The sequence below is a fragment of the Bos grunniens genome, chromosome 11 (assembly GCF_055505025.1).
Source record: "Bos grunniens cultivar Pamir isolate PY7600 chromosome 11, Bosgru_T2T1.0, whole genome shotgun sequence".
Classification (NCBI taxonomy): Eukaryota; Metazoa; Chordata; class Mammalia; order Artiodactyla; family Bovidae; genus Bos; species Bos grunniens.
The window spans coordinates 82,034,634-82,050,681 of NC_141175.1; positions in this window are offsets into that span (position 1 = coordinate 82,034,634).

The following is a 16,048-nucleotide window of genomic DNA, read 5'->3' on the forward strand; positions in this document are numbered from 1 at the left end:
GTTTTAATAGCAAGTTCTTTTAGCTGAAAGTAATTTAGACTGTCAAGGGCATTAGTTTAGCTAGCTGTTCCTTTGCTAATAAGATGCATCCCCGAGTTGGCTGACTGGTGGTAGGTCCTGGCTGGGAGGCCTGAGGGGTGTGGCCCGCCTGTGAGTCACCAAGCGATCACGTGTCTGCAGTGGCAGCTGAAGGTCTGATTTTTTTTTTTTTTTTTTCCAGTGGGACGCCCGTGAAACTGAACTGCTTGGGTGAGGATGGTCTTGCCAGCCCCTGGCTGAATTGGGGGCGGGAAGTTAAAGCCCAGCCTTTCTGGGCCAGAGAACCAGGGTTTGGCCTGGACCTTGGAAAGCCTGGTTGTGCTGAGGACGGAAAGAGAAGGAAGATTAAACAAGTTAAACTTATATCTGGGTAGTGTTTGTTTATGTGGACAGCTTCCTCTGGGAGTGAGCACACACGTTATTTATGCAAAAGGATTAGTGTCTGTGCTTGAGACTACTATAAGCGGCCAGAAAGCAAATTCAACCCAGGTCTGGAAAAAAGCAAGGAAAAAAAAAAAAGCTTTCAATCTCTCTTCTGATTCTCACACAATTGAACAAAACCTGAGTATGGTTCTTTCCTACAATGGCTTTAAAGCTTGAAAATGTGCTTCATAAATCAATTTCTGTTTTTCCTTCTCTACCCCTCACCCACCCCTAACACACACACAGTTCACTTTTTGATTCTCACTTTTTCCAAAGTAAATAAGAGCTTTAGCAAAAGTTTGTTTCCTCATCTACAGCAACTGGCTTCCATCACCCGTACTCCCAACCCCTTGACCCTGTATTCACTGGGGTCTCCTGAGTCTCACAGCTGAGGCTGGTTGGGTGGGGGTGATCAGTGGAGCCCGCCAGGCCTTGAGCAGCTGCTTCACGCTAACTGATTGCACTGGTGTTAACTGGAGCGTTTTGGTGCTGGGCCCATGCTGCCAAAGGGGATCGGGAACAATTTATAAGTTCTCCCAAATGCCTGGCCCCTGGCTGAAAGCTTCAGCTGTGGGGGAAGGGAAGCTTGCGGCCCTGGAGGATTGGATGGGTGAAGACCCTGCGGGCTCAGAGTCCTCTTTACCATAAAGAATGTGCAATGGCAAGGAAAAGTCTAAAATGTGGTGTTATGTAGGGCCAAACTGCATTTCAAAGGCCTTGTTTCCACTTCATTCCAAAACTGATTTTCCTAAACAAGTACTTTTTGATCAACTGGAACGTTCAACTTCTTTTTGGGGTAAGCCACATTCATTTTTAAAAATCGGTTTGTTTGAAAGCCCAACTGCTAGGAGCTGATGTTTTGTATTTTAGACCCAGTGGAGCATGCAAAGCTGCGGGGGTGTGTGGGGGGGGGGATCATTCAGAAATTTCCTCTTGCTGCAGATCAGTGGAGGGTATGGGGGTCATTGTCTTCCTGCAGCGGCTGGAATTAACAGCAAACAAAACGCTCTACTATTGCTGGATCACCCTTAGACAAGTTTCCTTGTAAATTAAGGGAACTTGAAGTAAAAACTGCAAGTAAGAACAAGCCAGGATTCCTATCACAGGACGGGGAGTGGAACCAAAACTAACTCCTGTCTTATACCCAAGGTAAAATTCTTTTGTAGTTAGTTGTGAAAATGAGCCCAGAGCATGATGATGTTGAGAATGGCTCGATAGTAGCGTTTCCACTAGCTGTTAAAAACTAAGGTATTTTTTAAGCAGCCCAATTAGTGTACGTCACTTTCTAAATAATTTCTGAGACTGGCTGCATGCATGTAGATACTGCCCACCCCCTCACTGTCTGAACACACTGCTGAGTGTATGAAACGGGGGCGGTGGGGGCACACAAAAATACTATTGAGAAGGCCAAAGCTCTGCACCCACCGTTGGGAATAGATGGAGGATTGTGCGCCCTGCCATGGTTCAGGAACCCACATGAAAGGACCCGGCCTGGAGGGCCCAAGGTGGGAAGGACAAACAGGCATAGCTCTTGGCTGCAGATCTGGCCCAGCACTGGGATGCTCGCTGGTGAAGTTGGCCTGGGGGTCTCAGAAACCTCCAGGCTAAATGTATGCAGAGAGTAAGCCCACGAGAGAGCATTTGAACCTGGAAGGGAACTGTCTCCAGGCATTTGATTGTCATTGTACTCTAGGTGACAAAAGTGAGGACAGATACGGCCTCAAGAGTGTGGCAAACTCTGGCCACATCTTGAAAGCAGAAGTTGGGTCTCTGCATCTTCCCTGGCCTTTGAGTTCATGGGAGCTTACACTGCCCCTGGTAAGCAGCCAGGCTTCAGTTCAGTTCAGTCACTCAGTCGTGTCTGACTCTTTGCGACCCCATGAATTGCAGCACGCCAGGCCTCCCTGTCCATCACCAACTCCCGGAATTCACCCAGACTCATGTCCATCGAGTTGGTGATGCCATCCAGCCATCTCATCCTCTGTCGTCCCCTTCTCCTCCTGCCCCCAATCCCTCCCAGCATCAGGGTCTTTTCCAATGAGTCAACTCTTAGCATGAGGCCAAAGTACTGGAGTTTCAGCTTTAGCATCAGTCCTTCCAATGAACACCCAGGACTGATCTCCTTTAGGATGGACTGGTTGGATGTTCTTGCAGTCCAAGGGACTCTCAAGAGCCTTCTCCAATACCACAGTTAAAAAGCATCAATTCTTCAGCGCTCAGCTTTCTTCACAGTCCAACTCTCACATCCATACATGACCACTGGAAAAACCATAGCCTTGACTAGACGGACCTTTGTTGGCAAAGTAACATCTCTGCTTTTCAATATGCTATCTAGTTGGGTCATAACTTTCCTTCCAAGGAGTAAGCGTCTTTTAATTTCATGGCTGCAGTCGCCATCTGCAGTGATTTTGGAGCCCCCAAAAATAAAGTCTGACACTGTTTCCACTGTTTCTCCATCTATTTCCCATGAAGTGATGGGACCAGATGCCATGATAGTTTTCTGAATGTTGAGCTTTAAGCCAACTTTTTCACTCTCTTCTTTCACTTTTTCATCAAGAGGCTTTTGAGTTCCTCTTCACTTTCTGCCATAAGGGTGGTGTCATCTGCATATCTGAGGTTATTGATATTTCTCCCAGCAATCTTGATTCCAGCTTGTGCTTCTTCCAGTCCAGCATTTCTCATGATGTACTCTGCATAGAAGCTAAATAAGCAGGGTGACAATATACAGCCTTGACCTACTCCTTTTCCTATTTGGAACCAGTCTGTTGTTCCATGTCCAGTTCTAACTGTTGCTTCCTGACCTGCATATAGCCTTCTATCAAGAGCCTGTAGCTATTCTCCATTGTTGTTACATCATTGAACTGTGTTTATTTTTTCTTGTTCGCTTTCTGGGGGATGTAGCCATCCAGGGCATTTCCAATTTTTGCTGCTGGCAAGGCCAGGAGGGAGGGAGGAAAAGAGGGAGGGTCAGGGAGGAGTCAGAGCCTGGCAGCCGAACAGGCTTGCCGGGGAGGAACCCTGTGGGAAGGGCCCCCCCACCGGAGGCAGCAGGAAGCCATAGCACCTCCAGGTCCATTGCTGCCTAGGTGGGTTCTCCCAACCTCTCCTGACAGTTTTTGCTGGACCTGGAGAGTGTATGAGTGTGGATATGTATCTAAGGGTGTATCTGTATGTGTGGAAGGAAGTCTTTTGAGAGGGTATCCACATGGAGGGTGTTTCTGGGTCCTTGTCTCTCTGGCTGGGCGTATACACGGGCATGGTATTGCTTTATGTCAGGGGTCTGTGTCTGTGTGGGGGGTTGCTGTAGAATACTGGTCTATGTGGCTGAAACTGTGGGGTGAATGGATCTGTTACATTTGTGATATTTGTGAGGTATGTATGTCTGCAGGGTGTGAGAGTTGATGAGTGGGTATGGAAATCTGTGAGTGTGGGTGTGGGTTTGGGTGTGTCTGTTGCTCTGTGTATGTGTGTATGAATGTGGGTATAGGTTTGAATGTGTCTTGCTTTGTGTGTGTGTGTAGGTATGTATCTATATCTGTGCGAGTGTAGGTTTCAGCGTGTCTGTTGCTCTGTGTGTGTGTGTCTGTGTGTGGGTACAGGTTTCAGCGTGTCTGTTGCCCTGTATGGGTTTCAATGTGTCTGTTGCTGTGTGTGTGTTCTGTTGCTTTGTGTATGTATCTGAATGTGAGTGTGGCTGGGTTTGGGTGTGCCTGCCTGTTGCTGTGAGTGAGTGTGTCTGTGTAGCTGTTGCTCTATGGCTAGGTGTGTGGGTCTGTGGGGTGTGGGGAAGGATCTGGGGGTGTTGCTGTATGTTTGGATCTGGACATGTCTGTGTGATGGAGTGTGAGTGTCTCTGTTGGGGTGGAAAGTTAACAGCACCTTCCGAGGAAAAGCAGTCCTTTATCACAGGCGTCTTTCAAGTTGAAAACTGTTTTCAAAACCCGGAAATGGCAGCCAGGCTGTCACCCGTTTACTGCAGGGCAGTGGGTAGAACAAGGCTGAGTGGGAGGGTGGCAGACTGGCTTCAGCCTGCAGGGACCCCAGACCCAGTTTATGGCTGCTCACACCTGCCAGGGACAGGCCTCCTGGGCCTGACTGCAGGGACGTATTTAGAAACAATTAATTCTCTGGTTGGCCGGGGGAGGGGCCCTTTTATTTTCATCTGTTGCAGAAATAGCTCTTGTCAGATACAAGTTCTTGTGCCCTCTGGGGTGAGAGGCAGCACTGAAATAGAAGGAAAGATATTAAGGATTTTAGACAAGAAAACTCCTGAGCTCGGCTGAAACCGAGTTTTAAAATATTTCTCTAAAAATAAGCTTTGTTTTCCTTGTGGATTCCTCTGGCAGTCGGGCCCTCCTGTCAGGGTGTTTAGCTGGCCTGGGAAGCCAGGCGGAATTTTTTTTAAAAAGCAAGTGTTTCCCAGCTGTGGCCTTGGAAAGTTCTCTGTTTTCCACTTATTAAACTCCTAGTTTCTGGCTAATTAAAATGATTTGCAAATACAACTCCATGGCCCCCACAATATTTGATGAAATGCAGAATTCCCCATGACCCTTCTGTAGGAGGCCGGACCAAGCTGTGGGGTGGCCTGTGACCTCTCCACTGGGCCTGGTGCCAGTTTTATGAGGAGAGGAGACCCTTTGAAATGTAGGCCCAGGGCCTTGTCTTATCAAGTCCCACCGCCCCTGGAGTGGCTGGAGGGAGGGGCAGCTCGCAAACAGTCTCTGAGCCCCGCGCCACTGGAGAAGGGCTGTGGGCCCTTGGTGGCCTGCTATTTGTTCGCCTGCATCACTGAACGGGTGCACCCCAGAGGAGAGGAATGTGGCTAAGGTACATGGATAGGTAGGTGATCCTGGTTATTTCTCCCTGGCCTGGCTACTGTTGAAGCTTCAGGGCCAGACAGGCCAACGTATCCACAGGATGTCTAGACTCTCAAGGTGATGCATTGTGAACATGGAAATCCCAGGTGCCACAGGGAAGAAGGCATATATTGCTGAGGGCCTGGGCTGGTGTGAGTCAGACAGGCAGCCTGGCTCCCTTCCACGGCCTTGGGATGCTGTCCGGGACCTTTCATTCATCCCACAGATCGTTCTCGCTTGTCCGGTGCATGCCAGCGCTGCAGGAACAGAGGTGAACTGATGCACGCCATTCCTGCCTTCACAGAGTGTGCTTATTTTCAAGGTTCATTCATGTTGAATCAGCCTTCATTCTTTTGTACGACAAGATAATATTCCATTCTAGGAATAAAAGCCTTTTGTTTTTCACTCATCAGTTGATAGACATTGGAGTTGTTTTCCACCTTTTGGCTATTATTGAATTATACTGCTGTGAACATTGATATACAAATTTTTGTGTGAACATGTTTTCAGTTCTTTTGGTTATATAGCCAGAAGTAGAATTGCTGGATCATATGGTAACTCCCATTTAAGTTTTGGAGGAACTGTTAATTCTATTTTCCAAAGTGATACACTGGTTTTTCTTTCTTTCTGTTTGTTTCTTTAATTTGGCCGCGCCACATGGCACGTGAGATCTTAATTCCCCAACCAAGGATAAAATCCATGTCCCCTACATTGGAAGTGCAGAATCTTAACCACTGGACTGCCAAGGAAGTCCCTACATTGGTTTTTATAACTTTTATTGTCTGTTTCCCCTACATAATGATGCATGCTCCATGGGTGACCACATGAAAATACTTGTGCACTCATTCTCAATGGCCAAGACTGAAGCCCTGTTACTGTCCCCATTTCAAAGATGAGGAAACTGAGCTCAGAGGAGTTGTCATAGGCCTGAGGCCACACAGCTAGGAAAAAACTGCAGCAGAATTCAAAGGAAGCTAAGCAGTGGCTCTTCACATCATCCCAGGCTACCTCTCAGACTCCTGCTTTACTCCCACACTATCGACAGATAGAAATTTCCAGGAGGACTTCCAGGATTTCCTTCCAGGGTAGACCCTGTCCTGCCTCACCTGAACTTCTAAAACACAATGAGTTTGAGTCACCTTTCAGCTCAAAATCCTCACTCAGAGTAAAATCTCAAAATCTTCCCTAGGCCTTACAAGGTTCTTGTCTATCCCTCCCTGTCCACCCGTTAGCCCTTTCCCTTCTGACCTTGACTCTCCCCCTCATCCTGCTCCAACTCAGGCCTCCTTGCTGGTTCATGATCATGCTGGACCTGCTCTCTGTCTCAGGACCTTTGCATATGTTATTCGCTCTGTCATGCTCCTCCACACTTCTTCAGTCTCCTGTAGTCACCTTTCCAGGGGGCCACCCAGACCACCCTGTCAACACAACAGCCCCATCTGGCACCTCTCATCCTGCTTTATTTTTTTCCCTAGCATTTTTTATCCTCTGACATATTTTAAACGCATTTGTTTATGTCTATATGGTCCTTCCTTCTTAGACTCTAAGCTTTATGAGGGCAGGCACTGTCCCCAGGGGGAAGCCATTGAAGCGTTTTAAGCTGGGGAGTAAGACAGCCCCAGTCACATGTTAAGATGATGTCGGTTGTGTAGCAAGTAGATTTAAAAAAAAAAAAATGATTCCTTATAAAAACAATTAAAAAAAAAATTATTTACTTGGTTGTGCTAGGTCTTAGCTGTGACATGCAGGATCTTTGATCTTCATTGTAGCATATAGGATCTTAACTGTGGCATGTGGGATCTAGTTCCATGACCAGGGACTGAACCCAGGCCCCCTGCATTGGGAGCACAGAGCCTTAGCCAATGGACCACAAAGGAAGTCCCTAAAAACAATTTTAATTCTAAAAAAAGGTTTAAAAAACCAGGACCTAGTGTAGCCCTTTCATTCCACAGATAAGAAGACTAAGGATAGGAGGACCCTTCTGGAGACTTCCCAATTTCTGGGTGTCTACATAAATCCTGGGAAAAGAGACCACCCAGGACACTGTCCTCCCTAGGTAGAGCTGTTGGTAAAAATGCTGAATGTTGACTCTTACCGAAGCAGACCTAAAACCCTGTGGGCCTAGAGGCTCAGTGCATCAGGTCTGGATATTCTGTTCATCTGGCTCCTTAGGGAGGGCCTGGAGGGTTTACAGGGTGGACATACCAGGAGTTTACTCAGCACAGCCCTGGGAACTCAAAGTTCTGCAGGGCCTGGAGTGTGAGAGGGCTCCTGGGAGGCATCACCACCCCTCTATGCGTGGTCCCAGTCTTCAGGGGCTGCAGGCCAGGGCTCCCACAGACCTGAGTTCAGATCTCACCTCACAGCCACTCCCTACCTGTATAATCCTGAGCCAACTCTGAGCCTCAGTTTCCTCATCTCTGAAATGGGGATGATCATGCAGCTTCTATTACACAAAGCCCCCAGGAGGGTCAAAATATGATGTCATGGGTGAAGTGCTTAGGAGAGGGCCCAACTCAGGGTCTCACAGATGACACTGTGGGCAGGCAAGCAGAGTGGGTAGCAGAGAAGCCATCAGGTTCAAAGCCTAGCTTCGCTACTGCCTACTGTGAGATCGTGACCAGTGGCTTGTCGTCCCCATTTATTTATAAAATGTCGGACCTATCGCCCAGGGCTGTCATGAAGTTCAGAGGAGTCAGTCAACCCAAGTAGTAAGGACAGAGCCCAGCAGGTAGGAAGTAGGATGTAACAGTTTGTTACTGCTCTCTTGGTTTGCTGTTGTTGTTTCCACACTCCATCAAATAGACACCCAGTCTGAGGGGATTCAGGAAGTCTCTCTCACCTGCTGCCAGCAAACCCACCCAGCCGGTTGGGCCTTAAGATGAGAGTGACCACTGCCTTCCTTTAGAAATTCTAGATAGACCTGTGCTGCCCCATATGCAGGCACTAGCCACATGTGGGGACATTTAACTTGAAATTTAAAACTTCATAAGTCGCACTAGCCACATAGCAAGTTACTAGATATAGCTCAGCTGTAGCTGGGGGCTATTGCACTGATCATTTCCATCATTGCAGAAAGTCCTGTTGGACAACACTGCTATTCTGGAATATTCTAGTAAAAGGCAAACAGGGAAGGAAACTTCCATCATCTAACCCTTGAAGGGTTAGTCCTTTGCCAAAGAAATTCCTGGGATACACCCATGGTGCCCTTGATGGATGTCCCTCCCTCCACAAGCCAAGAGACTCCAAAATATTCCTAAACTGCCCCTCTGTCCCATAGACTGTAAATGCCAGTGGAGGAGAGATGAAGGGACTGCTCACCTCACCCCTGGTGGCACCTCGCAGCCCCACCCAGCAGCCTGGGACCCACCCCCAGAAGCACAGACCCTCACTCCCACCCATCCTGTTGTCTATCTCCACAGCTGTGACCCCACATCCATCCAGTCACCTACGCCAGAACCTGGGGTCCTCCTTGGAGTCTTCCTCTTGCTTCCCTCCACCCCTTCCCTCAGATTGCCTGAACTGACGGACTGTGCTTTCTGACCAGGCCTGGACACTGCCCGCCCCAGTCTGTTTTACAGCCTCAGCAACTCAGGTGCTTCCTCATCTGGCCAGTGGGGAATCCAGCCCCCAGCTGCTCCTCCTTCCAGCCACCATCACCAGTGCCTACTTCTAAAACATCGAGGCCATTGGGCCCCTCCTGCCCTATGACCCTGACAGGTGCCTCACTCCCCACCTCAAATCCAAGCTTCTAAACATGCTCTTCCAGGCCCTGCCTCAAGCCTGACGGCTCCTCACCTGGCCAGGAGCATGGATGCCTGATGATGCCTACTGCTCTTCACCACCCTGGTCTCTGCTCCCCTGGGACATCCCCCCATGTTCCCCGACTTCCTCTGCCTCAGCTGAAAATCAACCTCAGATCTAACCTCTCACTGTGTCCCCAGGGCCCTGTGCAGGCCTTTGTAGGAGCACTGAGCACATGATCTGACACCAGCTGCTGACGGCTCTGTCTTCCTCTCTGGCCTGGAAGTTCCTTCAGAGCAAGAACGTCATGTCCTTCTTGCATGCCCCAGGCCGGCCCCTAGACTGTTTGTGCAACAAAACTAGCTCCTCCCGACCCATGAGAGTGGTACCATCCACTCCCATTTGACAGCTGAAGAAAATGCCGCTCGAGAGAAATGAAGACAGTCGCTCACCGCCCCAGACCATGAATGGTGGGGCCACAGTGCATGCCCCACCCCGGCCCCCACCCGCTTCGAGGCCCTTCAGAACCGGGGGCTGGGGGATAGACTGTAGGCATGACCTCCTCTTGAGTTTGTCCTCTTGTTCCAAACTCATGCATGCTTGTTCTGAGTACCCAAGCAGCAGACAGTGCGTTCCAACGTGTCCAAACGGAAGCATTCCTCCAGAGCGCCCTCTTCAGCCCCACTCGGCACAGCTGACCACACAGTAGCTGCTTTGGGTGAGGCCTTCCTGAGGCTTTGACTGTGTGACTATATCTCTACAAGCTCGTGCACACTTCAGTTCACAGAGCAGGGTCACACTTACCACCCTGGCCATGGACCCTCCCTCCTCAGTCAGCCCACCAGCATGTTCTCTAATGGAAGCATGGTACCCACCCAGGGTAGGAGGGAGGGCTTGGTGGCAGCCACCAAGGCCCTGGACTTTTTCACTTTTTCACGAGCAATGCAGCACAAACATGCTTACTCACAGACTTTTGGGTGAATCTTTGCCTCAGATGAATTCGTGGAGGCAGCATTGCTGAGCTGCAGGCTAGCGCATGTGTAGAGCAGAGGTTCCCAAACATTTTGGCACCAGGGACTGGTTTCGTGGAAGACAGTTTTTCCACAGATCCGGGAGGGCAGTGGTTTCGGGATGATTCACGCGCATGACCTTTATTGTGCACTTTATTCCTATTATTATTATGTCAGCTCCACGGCAGATCATCAGGCACTAGATCTCAGAGGTTGGGGACCCCTGCAGAGGGCAATGTGCACTTAAAAGCTTGAAACCGGCCATCACAGAAATGCCCCCAAAATGTCCCACTACATCCCTCCCTCCCCACCCCCAGCCCAACTCTGAGCCTCCAAGGCCATTCCCACCCCTGTTTGTTCCCTGTGTGCCTGGACTGAGGTTTTTTGGAGTCCAGGTAACAGGGGCTGTCCCCTGGGGTCTGCTCTTTCTGTCTCCCAGTCCTGTTCTCAGTTCTTCCCATGTTGAGCCCCAACTCCCCGCACCCCCAGGCTCTCAGAGGGCAGCTCACCTTTGTCCACCTCTATCCCCCGTTGAGCTGGAGCCAAAGACTGAGGCTGTCACCCAGGAGCCCCTGGCAGGCCTGGATCAGTCCCCCTGGCTCAGGGCACCTGGGACTTGAGGGCCAGGAGGTGGGAAGACTGTCCCCCTGAACCCAGTGGAGAGGCCCCATCCATGTGACTGTGGTTGGTGGCGGGGAGCCCGTAAAAATCCTCCCAAGACAAGAGCATTGCCCACTGAGGATGTGCGACTGTGGAGGAGCATCTCAGCAAGAGCATGTGGGTGAGTGTGTATGTGTGCAGAAGTGTGTGAGCCTGAGCGTGTGTCAGTGTGTGTGTGTGTGTGTGTGTGTGTGTGTGTGTCAGGGGCCGTTGTGTCAGGGGTTATGTAAGGGAGGCACTCCCTGGGGCCAACAAACCGCAGTGGTATAACCGCCGGCCAGCAGGGCCACCAGAAGGAAAGGAGGGAAAATGTAAACAGCATGCTGGGCCTGTCCCTCACCCGCCACAGGCAGGCCCTGGACAGCACAGCCCTTCCGGCCCTCCAGTCCCACCACCTCAAGCCCTGTGGGCTGGCCTGTGAAGGGGTGATCATGGAGGCCAAGGAGTCCAAGGCCGGGGGTCACAGAAGCTCTACAGGGGTGGACATCCCCAGCTCTTGATCTGGGCCCAGAGGACAGACCAAAGGGTCTCCCTGGGCTCCTCCTGGGCCTGCTGTAGGCCATGCACCCCCTACAAATAAAGTATGCTACCTTCCTTACCACCAGAGCTGCTCTCTATTAAAGCCTTTGGGGATGGGGGTCTCTGTCCCAGAGGCCTCTGCCTGGCATGGAGCACATCCCTCTGCACTGAGTCAGTGTGGACTCACAGCTCACCTGCTCATATCCTTGGCAGAGCTGTCTCTGCCACTCTCTCACAGATGAACAAAGGTGCCCCACTTCCCTGCACATCTCATCCCCAGCCCAGATGCCTGCCTTCCAGTCAACTCCCAGCCTCAGCCCTTATCACCACATCTGAGGCCTTCTCTTCCAGGAAGCCTCCCTGACTGCTCCAGCCTAGAGTCTCCACTCCCTGCTCTGAGCTCCTGAGGTCCTTCTGGACACACAGCCTGACATCTGGCCATGCACAGATGTTCCTTCTCCAGTTCATCTTAATAATAGTGGCCAACACTTAGGCAGCACATTCTCCACCAAACCCAGGCCCTTGAAGTTGTGCTAGCCTTAGAAGGTGGCTTTCCAACTGCCGTGACGTGGCAGGGAGCCCATGATGATAGCTAGAGGTGTCACAGTACATGCGTGGGTGGACTGCTCAGCCCCAGGAAAGTCAGGCTCTGACCCAGAGGACCTGCAGCCAAGACTCGCCCTGGTGGCTTCAGTGGGCTGAGAGGTTCAGGGGCCCCTCGACCTTGAGGTTCTTCCCTGAGAGTCCTTTGGAGTTGTAACTGAGCTGGCTGTGTGTTGTTGTTAGTATAAAGGAGAGAGGGAGAGACAGAATTCTTACCAAGGTGGAAACTCAAACTACAGAGACAGGTGAGTAAAAACCAGAAAGCTAGAAAGTAAAAATGACTCAGGAGACTGCTGTGAGTCTGGCCGAAGTCAGAGACAGGGCAGGACAGCAGGAAGGAAGGGGGACCCTGGGGAGAGGGAGGGGTGGCCTAGGGCTGGCTCTCTGGCTCCCCATCCCCCTCTGGAGGAAGCATACTGCCCGCTTGCCCTGGCCTGTGAGGTCCCCAAAACCCAGGAGAATATCTCCTTCCCTCTCTTCCCCTGTGTCAGTGGACCCTGGGCAGTCACCCACCCTCAGAGGGTAGGAGCTGGTCAGGAACTGAAATGGCTAACCTCCCCCAGCAGGAAAGTTGTCTGCTGGGCAAGGATTAACTGAGGTAAAATATACCACACGTGGAACACAATAACACTAGAAAATGTTAAGGCCCAACTTTCTTTCCCACCCTTGCACCATCCGTGCAAACCTTCCTCTGGTCACTTGTAGAAAAGTTGGGAGTCTACAAAGGTCCTCCCTGGTGCTAGGTTCCAGGGAGGAGGGACGCAGAGAGAAGGCAACTCCCCTCTCATGCCCCTCGGGTGAGCACTGGGTGAGAAGGTACCTCTGCCTCCTTTAGCCCTATTCATCTCCTGCCCCTTCTCCACCCAGCTTACTCCAGCCCCCGGACACTCCATAACGCCATGCCTTCCAGCAGCCTTCGTGGTCCATCTGGTTTCTCAGAGCACAGATTCTGGAGCCAGCCTGACTGGTTCCCTCCCAGTTTTCCCACTTATCAGCTGTGTGACCTTGGGCAAGTTCCTCAACTCCTCTGTGTCTCTGTTTCCTCATCTATGATTGCCCTGTCCCCTGAAGGTCCAAGGGGAAGTTTTGTTTCATCAAATGAGCTTCAAGTTTCATAAAAGTAAAGGAAGCCCGCTCATTAGACCACACTGTCTCTTAAAAATCTCTACCTCCACTTTCAGAGAGGATGATCCCATACTACAGAGGCAGAAACTGAGGTTCAGAGAAAGTTCATGCCTTGCCCAAGGCCACCAGGCAAACCTCCAGGAGCTCTCTCTACCTGCGTTGGGTTAATTGCATATCTGAGTTCTAGGCTCTGAGACAGTCCCAAGAGATTCTGGCCCAAGGGTGACTGCGGGTAATTAGGAAAGAGGTGAGTAAGCATTTAAAATGCTCTAACAAGAGACTGGATGCCACAAAGAGACCTGTGTGCAGGGGCCCAGGCCAGCTCCAACAGCATGTCTGTGAGATGGTAGAATCCACATGGCCCCCAAATTGCCTGAGTCTGCATGTGCTGACCAGAGATCACTAAGTTATGAGGTTACAAGTGCAAAGGAAGATCTGTGTCACAGCACTGCTGCTTTTCCTGTGCCTTCTGTTTAATGGGTATACGTGCATGCATTATATGCTTGTATCGGCCTAACATTTTTTTCTGGCAGGTGACACAAGAAACTGTTACCTGGTTATCCTCAGACAGAGGTTGGGAAAATTGAAGGCAAGGTGGGGGAGATTTGTTTTATTTTAAATCTTTCTCTTTTGTTTGATTTTCCTACCATGTCCGTAGGGGAAAAATATTACAGGCATACCTCACAGATTTTGTGGGTTCAGTTCCAGACCACTGCAATAAAATAAATGTCACCATAAAGCAAGTCACACAAATTTTTCTGTTTGGTTTCCCAGTGCATATAAAAGTTACGTTTACACTATGCTGTGTTCAGTGTGTAGTAGCATTATGTCTAAAAAAAGCAACATATATACCTTAACTTAAAAATACTTTATTTGCTAAGAAAAAAAAAAAACCTAGCTGTCACCTGACAATACGGACTTGCCACAAACACTCAAATTTGTAAAACATACAATATTGTGAAGTGCAATAAAGAAAAACACAATAAAACAAGGTATGCTTTCATTTTTTAAATGCCAACAGGTGTTATCTGAGCACTGGGGAATAAAAGCCATTCTGCTCTTTTTCTGTAGTGCCAAAAAAAAAAAAAAGAGGTGAAATGTAGATGAGTAGGAGGTGTGCATGGTCTTCTTGGGTCTGGTTGCTGGGGGCGGGCCTGGCTGGGAACAAGAAGCTAAAGGGCCCAGAGAGCTCTGAAAGGGGGTGGGGGAGGGGGTGCTGTCTTGATTCTTCCCCCATAATTGGCTCAGGAGGACTTTGAGAGGCCTCAGCCAGCTCTCAAAGCTTTGAGGCGCTCTCTCCCATTTGAGCTAAACCTTCCAGAACCCAGAGCACAGGCTCCTTTCTTTTCCTAAAATATTTATGTATGTACGTATGTATTTGGCTGCACCAGCTCTTAGTTACGGCGTGTGGGATCTGCAGTTGTGACATGTTAGATCTAGTTCCCTGATCAGGGATCAAACCTTGGCCCCCTGCACTGGAGAGCACGGAGTCTTAGCCATTGGACCACCAGGGAAGACCCTCCTAGGTTCCTTTGCTACTGAAGACAAGAACCAGGACCTCTATCTGCTCGCCTGAGGTTTGCCTGCAATTTGCATGACCTACCATTGGCTATCCTGCTTTATGAATATCTGGTCTCAGGCTTCCCTGAGGGAGCGCCCTCTGTGGACAGGTTGCCACACCCTGCTGGCCAGTCCTGGAGGGCCCAGGGATCTGATGGGGGGTTCAGTGGCCCTCTGAGTCTCTCCTCAGCCCTTGCCTGTGGGGCTCCTTATTTTGCAGTCACTGCTGGCCCAGTACCATGTGAGAAAGCCTGTGGCTGCTGGCTTCACTTGCCGCTGGCCACCATACCAAGCCATGACCATAGCCTAGTGAACAGAGACACTTTATAGGCTAAGAAACTGAGTCCAGGTTGGTAATTGACTTGCCAAGGCCAATGGAGAGCCAGTGACTGAACAGTGCCTAAGATTCGGGCATTTCTCCATCCTGGCTACTTGACCCTCAAGAGTGGACTGATAAGAAATGAAGTTAATATGATCCTAAGATTATTTGAAAAAAAAAACGAAAAACCTGCCTTAAAATTGACCCAGATGATCAGCATATGCCATTATGAAATTATGAATTAAAACAACGAGATACCATTACATACCTGTTAGAATGGCCAAAATCTGGAACCCTGACAACACCAAATGCTGACGAGGATGTGGAACATCAAGAACTATCACTATCTCTGGTGAGAATGCAAAATGGCACAGCACTTAGGTAGGCAGTGTGGCAGGGCTTTTTTTGCCTTTTTTTTTTTTTTTTGCAGAACTAAACATACTGTTTATGATCTTGCAATCATGCTCCTTGATATTTACCAAATGAGCTGAAAACTATGTCCACACAAAAATCCGCCCACAGACACTTGTAGCAGTTTTATTCATAATTGCCATAACCTGGGAGTAACCAAAGTGTCCTTCAGTAGGTGAATGGATAAACAAATTCTGGTAACTCCAGACAATGGAATATTATTCAGTGCTAAATGAAATGAATAATAAGCCAGGAAAAGATATGGAGGAACCTGAAATGTGTATTTCTAAGTGAAAGAAGCCAATCTGAAAAGGCTCTATACTGTATAACTCCAACTTGATGACACTCTGGAAAAGGCAGAACTCTGGAGACAGTAGAAAGATCAGGGAGGGTTAAAGGGGAGAGAACGATGAATAGCCAGAACACAGAGGATTTTGGCGGGGTGGTAGAACTACTCTGCCTGATACTATAGTATTGGGTATACGTCACGACACTTTTGTCCAAACCCACAGAACGTACAACACCAAGAGTGAATCCTAATGTAAACTATGGGCTTTGATGATAATGTGGTGTCATGTAGGTTCATCAGTTGGAACAAACATACCACTCTGGTGGAAGATGTTGATAATGGGGGAGGCTCTGCATGTGTAGGGGCCGGGGTGGGGGGTTTGGGAAGGGGGTGGTGTATGAGAACTCTCTTGTACTCTCTATTCAATTTTGCTGTGAATCTAAAACTGTTTAAAAAAATAAAATCTATGAAAACACAAAAGTCACTCAGG